Source organism: Anguilla rostrata, chromosome 6 (assembly GCF_018555375.3).
Source record: "Anguilla rostrata isolate EN2019 chromosome 6, ASM1855537v3, whole genome shotgun sequence".
In the NCBI taxonomy this organism is placed as follows: domain Eukaryota; kingdom Metazoa; phylum Chordata; class Actinopteri; order Anguilliformes; family Anguillidae; genus Anguilla; species Anguilla rostrata.
Genome location: NC_057938.1, coordinates 15,690,882 through 15,697,138, shown reverse-complemented (window position 1 = coordinate 15,697,138; position 6,257 = coordinate 15,690,882).

Here is a 6,257-nt window from a genome sequence, read left to right as displayed (position 1 = left end):
CTGCCCCAGCTCCCCCCCCCCAACCATCGTTGCATTACTATAAAGCAGTATATACAGAACAGTGTTAGACAAAATACTGTAGAGGTGGCCAGCTAGACTGGTTAGCCCCTGAATCTTCTGTATAGTTGATGCATACATGTAACACTTCCTTGTGATGAACAGCTATTCTAGGACTGGGCTTAAGGATAGCCAGTAAGAGTCTGCTATGATTTGTGTCAGTGATTTGCATAAAAGGCAAATCCCATGTTTATGCTTGAAGCTTCATTTACTTTGCATGTTAATAAATGAGCGCAATGGCTCATAGAATTGATCCACCTGGTCTGTTCTTTGTTAAAATACTATTCTGCCAGGGCAAACATTCTTATCTACTACATTCCTCCAACAAAATTCCGAGATCTGCTAAAAATCAACATGATACCGAATTGAGGTGTAAAAATGGATAAGCAAAGTTGTTTTTACAAATACACGGTTGTTGTTGCTGTCACTGCTGTGAATAACAATAACAGAGTGCTGAGGCCATGCCAGCATTTTCACTAGGTCTTTGTCCTGTGCGTGCCATTCATTTACATCCCATTTGCACTTGGAGGGGGCGAGGGTGTTCAGGGGTGGTCTGCTCCCACATGTTGCTGTGTAAAGAGCACCAAATGTTGGGCCTCCAGGGTTTGAACCCGTGATCTGAACCGGTTGCCCTGGACTGGAGGGCTTCTTACCACAGTTGTTGCGGTCATGCTTCCGAGTGAAGTAGTCAGTGTTCACCCACAAATGGCAGCAAATACAGAAAGTGACCTCACTTGAAAGCAATGAATGGACACGAACACACATGCACAAGTGTACACACACACACACACACACACACATTCTGAAGGATAGAATTTCAGTGCACAAATAGTAAAATCAGTGCAGTGTGCACATTGTGGGAGCTACAGTTGTTCACTATATATGAATTAGTATAATGTGACATGCTATATATGCTATATCCATTAAAACAAATACTGATTCTGTCATATTTTCATCCGTATACATAATTTTCCATCCACTCATTTGGAAAGAAAACACATTTAGTTTAAGGCAAGGAGCAGCAAAGAACACAGGACTGAAGAGTACAGAGAACATTGCATGATTGGATCTGTGTGGCTATATGCATTTCTGAATCAGCATTACCGTGGTGTGCTTTCATTCACCGCATCACAGCCTCCTTTGTACAGCAAGCAGGTGTAACTGGTGAACTGGAAGATTGTGATTACAAACCCAAGTGGCATCATTGTGGCTCTTTGGCACCTCCTAGTGAAAATTCAGCTATATAAAACTGTGCTTGCACAGAGTTAGTCAAAAGTTTGTGTAACCTTGGTGCAATGTTGAGAGTTGGCCATTCATTCCACCATGGTTAATTTGCCTGGAATCGGGAATGAACCTCTTGCTGGTTTGTTCTTGAACTACTGAAGGGTCCCTGTCTCCTGACTCCTCTATGAAGCCAGGCTGGTTATCTGGTGCAATCTGGATGTCCCTGTTTGAAGAGGTCGGCTACTTTTGTATTGGAAGCACAGAATGTTCTCTGGCCAATTACCCTTTTGTTGTCTTTTGTTGAGAAGGAAAGCTGGCTGAATTATTCCCTACTCTGGGCAGCACCAGCAGACAAACTGAACCATAGCATGGAAGAGGTTACATAACTGTGACACAGACTCATGCAATTCAAGGGAGGCACTGTCAGCAGGAGGACATGAGCAGTTCACTGGTGAAAATTGGGCCACTGTTCTAACACCAATTCCTTGAGCAATGAACTTAGAAAAAGTTCATTAAAGGATGAATCTGCTGCAGTCATCATCTTCATTTGTGATTCTGTCACTCGGAGTCATACTACCCTGTTGTGCAGTATTGCTGTCTGAATGTTGGGCCACAGGGGCATATGGAATTCTCACACCCTAGGCCTATTTCTGTGATGAAAGAGTCATTTTCTTATCAGAGAAATATATTAATTTGTTTCAAACGAGTCTGACTCCACCTCCATGGTGGTGACCCCATGTACAATTAGTCAGAAATCTCTCTAAATGAGGGTGCTATTGAAGTCATGTGTGAATTTACAGCATTGATGAACTATTCATGAAAATAATCTAAACAATTAAACAATTCAGTATTCTGTGTTAATTGTATTTAAAAAGTTTTTGTATACTATATATAAAAACAAAACTGGCAGTTTGTGTGTGAATACACATTTCATTTTTCTTTTCTATATATATATATATATATATATATATATATATATATATATATATATATTAGGCAGTCCACCCTCATTTTTAAACTTATTTAGACAGGGGGAAGCAGAGAGGATTACAGATAGAAGTGAGATCAAGTTGAAGTTGATAGTTGGCTGTCCTGCAGACTGCACCACAGGGTCTCTCCACAAAGAATATTGTTTACGAACCATATAACAGTTGTGCGCTATAATAGTTTTTACACTTAAAGTTTAGCACACAGCACAAAGCCAGATTGAATACATGAACAGAGTCCTATATCTCTTCCTTGACATTACATTAAATTACATGACATAAAATTGAATTTCTTAGGCAAATGCTCTTATCCTGAGGGAATTACAAAATGAGTTGTATGAGTGCATGCAAATAGGTTAAAAAAGCAAACTACAGAAAAGGATAATTCGCACACACAGAGTCAGTAACAATGCTGCAAGAAGTGCTATCATCACCTGTAATATTTGTATGATTAACTAAACATAAATTTTAAACATATTAGGCTAGCCTTTATCTACTATTGAATGAGGTTTACAACTTTATAATCATACGGTAAAACAAGAGTAAAAATGCACAAAAAAATAAAATAAAATAAAAAAAAATAATGACAGGAAAACACAACAGACACATGACATTGACAAATAAATTTTAAAATGTTAAAAAGATCACTATTGATTAGATATCCCTGCCCCCCAAAAATAAATAATTTTAAAAATTCTGAATGCTGTTAACATTTTTCAACGTAGTATACTACAGCAAAGGGGTAGTTGAAAAAAGCTATATATCAGGCAGCTGGGTTTTATAAAAACACACATGCTTCATGTTTCGCAACAAATCCTCCCTCAGCACATACCCCCTGGCCCTTACGCTAGAGGCAACCCTTTCACAGGCTACTCTCCTGTGCCCCTCCCCCTGCCTGGGTCCCTCCCATCATTGGTCTGAGAGGCTGTGAAACCTCACTTTGTTTATCTGCAAACCCTGAAAGCAGCTGGCAGGGGAACCAGTCCTCTCACATTCTCCCCCTCTGGCCCACGGACAGGGCTGTCCGCTGATTGGTTTATCACCTCGGGAAAATTTGCCAACAACGTTAAGCCGATGGAAAAGATTTAGATGCCTTTGACAAGCATTTGTAAAACCTGCTCTATATTTTTGCATAGTTCAAATAGCACATTGATTGATTGTGCTTCACATATTTTTTGTAAATTATTTATGAATTATTTATGCACATTGAATACTTATTGTAAGGTAAGGTAACCTACTGTTTCTTTTTTAAGAACAGCCCTTGGCACCCTCTAAATGCTCCTTGGCCCCAAGCCAGACCAAGTACAGGAGCCACTACAAATCATAGCCAACTTGGTCAAGGTCATAGCCAAAAACATACATTCCTATTCAAATACTTAAAAAACCCTCTTCTGCTTTACAATGCATTTAAACCTTGTCCGTGAGAGATGTCCTTTGACTTCAATAAACATTTACAAACTCTCTGCTCCAGCCAGCTAAAACTTTGAGGAATTACTTTTTCCCCCAGACTACTTTGAAGATCTGCAAATGCTTATGTAAAATGGATTATTTATCATTGGATGGTTTATTAAGAATAGCTTATTTAAAATTTAGAGTGATTGCAGTTTTACAACAACCATCATTCTCTATGACTAATTTTATTTTTCTAGGGATGTTTTGACAGTCTGGGAGGACAAAGCAAGCCCTTTTGTCTTATTAGAGTGGTAATTACTGACAAATCGCATCACAACATAATCGATTGTTCCTTCAGAACATTTTGTGAACATGAAAATTTTTTGGCAATTGGACACATTCTAGCACATGAGATATGGACCGTGGTAGCAGCTGACATTTAGTAGTCTGATGTAATTTATTATATGAATGATCATCTTTATTTCAACTCTGAACTTAGCTGAGAAAATGCTGCAGTCCTTGCCCAGACTAAATTATTTCAAAAAGGACATTTCAATTCCATTTCCTAATGTATCCACTTGACTTCGACTGTTTCCATACCCCACAAGTTGCATTATGAAGCTATTTTGTTTAAAATCTACTGCAGCATTATCTGAGAAGAACAATCTTTTCAGAGAAAAACACTTTATCATAATCTAGTCTGGGCACCTAGATTCTAACTGGATGTCGTTGTAAGATGTCTTATTCAGCTGGGAAGATTCATTCAAAGTTAATTCAACACAAATAGAGGAAACCATATTAATGGCAGAAATAATATTGTTAGGGCACACTGCATTATTTGTAGAAATAGTGTTACTATATACTTATGGCTTATTGTACCCAAACTCTACCACTACAAAAACAGAATAAAACCTCAACTGCTCAGGTTCGTTAAAAGAGAGTTGCCAATCAGTTCTGTAAGGCTGTTAATGAGTTACTCAGAGTTAATGTATATCGTGCAGTCCTCAGCACATGAATCAATGTTATTGATTAAGTCAGTATACCAATCATCCTTAGCTACCTATTTATATGAAAAATTTGAATGCAGAAATTATTTTCAGACTTTTATGAATGTTTTTATTTTTCAGTCAGCCTGAGATTTCTGGTGGTATGTGCAGATAAATAAAAGTGTCAGAATGGATATGGCTTGGCAGAGAGGGTCTTCATGACCGTCTGACCAGATTCAAAGACATGAAGGATGAGACTCAACTGAACTCCTCGTCTTTAAGTGAAATTTAGAAAACCAAGCTCCATCAGGTGATCGTGTGGCACTGTATTTGGAATTCTCATATAAATATAAAATTAAGGAAGTACGTCACCTGCTGGTTATGTATGGTATTACAATCCATATATAAAGGTTTTTTAAGGTCATACACTACACAGATCACCCTACTCATTGTTTATAAGGATGTTCCAGAACATTCATCAGCTGCAATGACTTTAATATAAAAATTGATGGATCAAGTAAAGCCTGTTGTTTAACAAGAAAAAAGAAAAAAACAGCCAAACACTCTGTCACAAACTGATTTTAAGGACTGATTTTAAGGGCTGCCTCCACAAGAACAGCCAAGACATTGTTTTGACAGCTAACATCAAATATACTTTTGCCTTGATGGATAATAACTTATGTTTGTTCAGCCTAAAAATACATTTTTACGGCATGGATAACATTCCCCATATATGTAAAAGAGTACAGTCTGGCAGGTGTCCTGGATATGATGCCGGCCTTGGATTTCATCTGTTGTGACAGAGATTCCTGGAAAGTACTATCAGACAAGTAGATGGACTTTATGCATTACAGTAAATCACAGACATTGTGACTGGTGTACAGAGCCGTATGAAGTGGCTGGAATATAACTAGACATGTTAGGTGGCTCAGGATATATTTTCAGCCTTTGTTATTTGACTTACAGCACAGGCCAGAAGTACTACGCCTCCTCTGGTTAAAAAAAAAAACAAAACAAAACAAAAAACTTAGGTACAGAAGAATTTAGTTAATGTATGAGCATTTATCGAATAACAAACTGAAGTACAAACTTTTTTCTACAAAATTTCTACCAAATATAACACAGATATGAGTTTTACTTTACAATCTTAGACACGACTCTCCTCAAAATAGCCTCCTTCAGTTTGAATTACGAATTAAACAAATTATTCGAGGTCTAGACAATAATTCTGCAAAGTGGATGGTGGACAGGTGGTAGGAAGATGGAAGGGTAGTTAAAAAAAGAACAAAAGTGGCCTAATACCGTTGGCATGTACTCTGTTTTTATTTTCTTTCTTTTATTTCATCTTCTCAATAAAATAAATACATAAATAAATGATAATGCCTATAATGTGCAACAGATATGATATGATACCTGCTTACATGTAGTAGGTCCATGATGTACATTTAGAACACCTCTATATCTGAGAAATATGATCTGATTGCTTAATTGCCTGATTGCAATTTTAAAATATGGATCAGTTTGATATCATACAATCATTACAAATGTTATATTTGGCTCAAATGTAATTCTGATTATCACTCCTAAATAATAATGCATGACTTGTAAACGT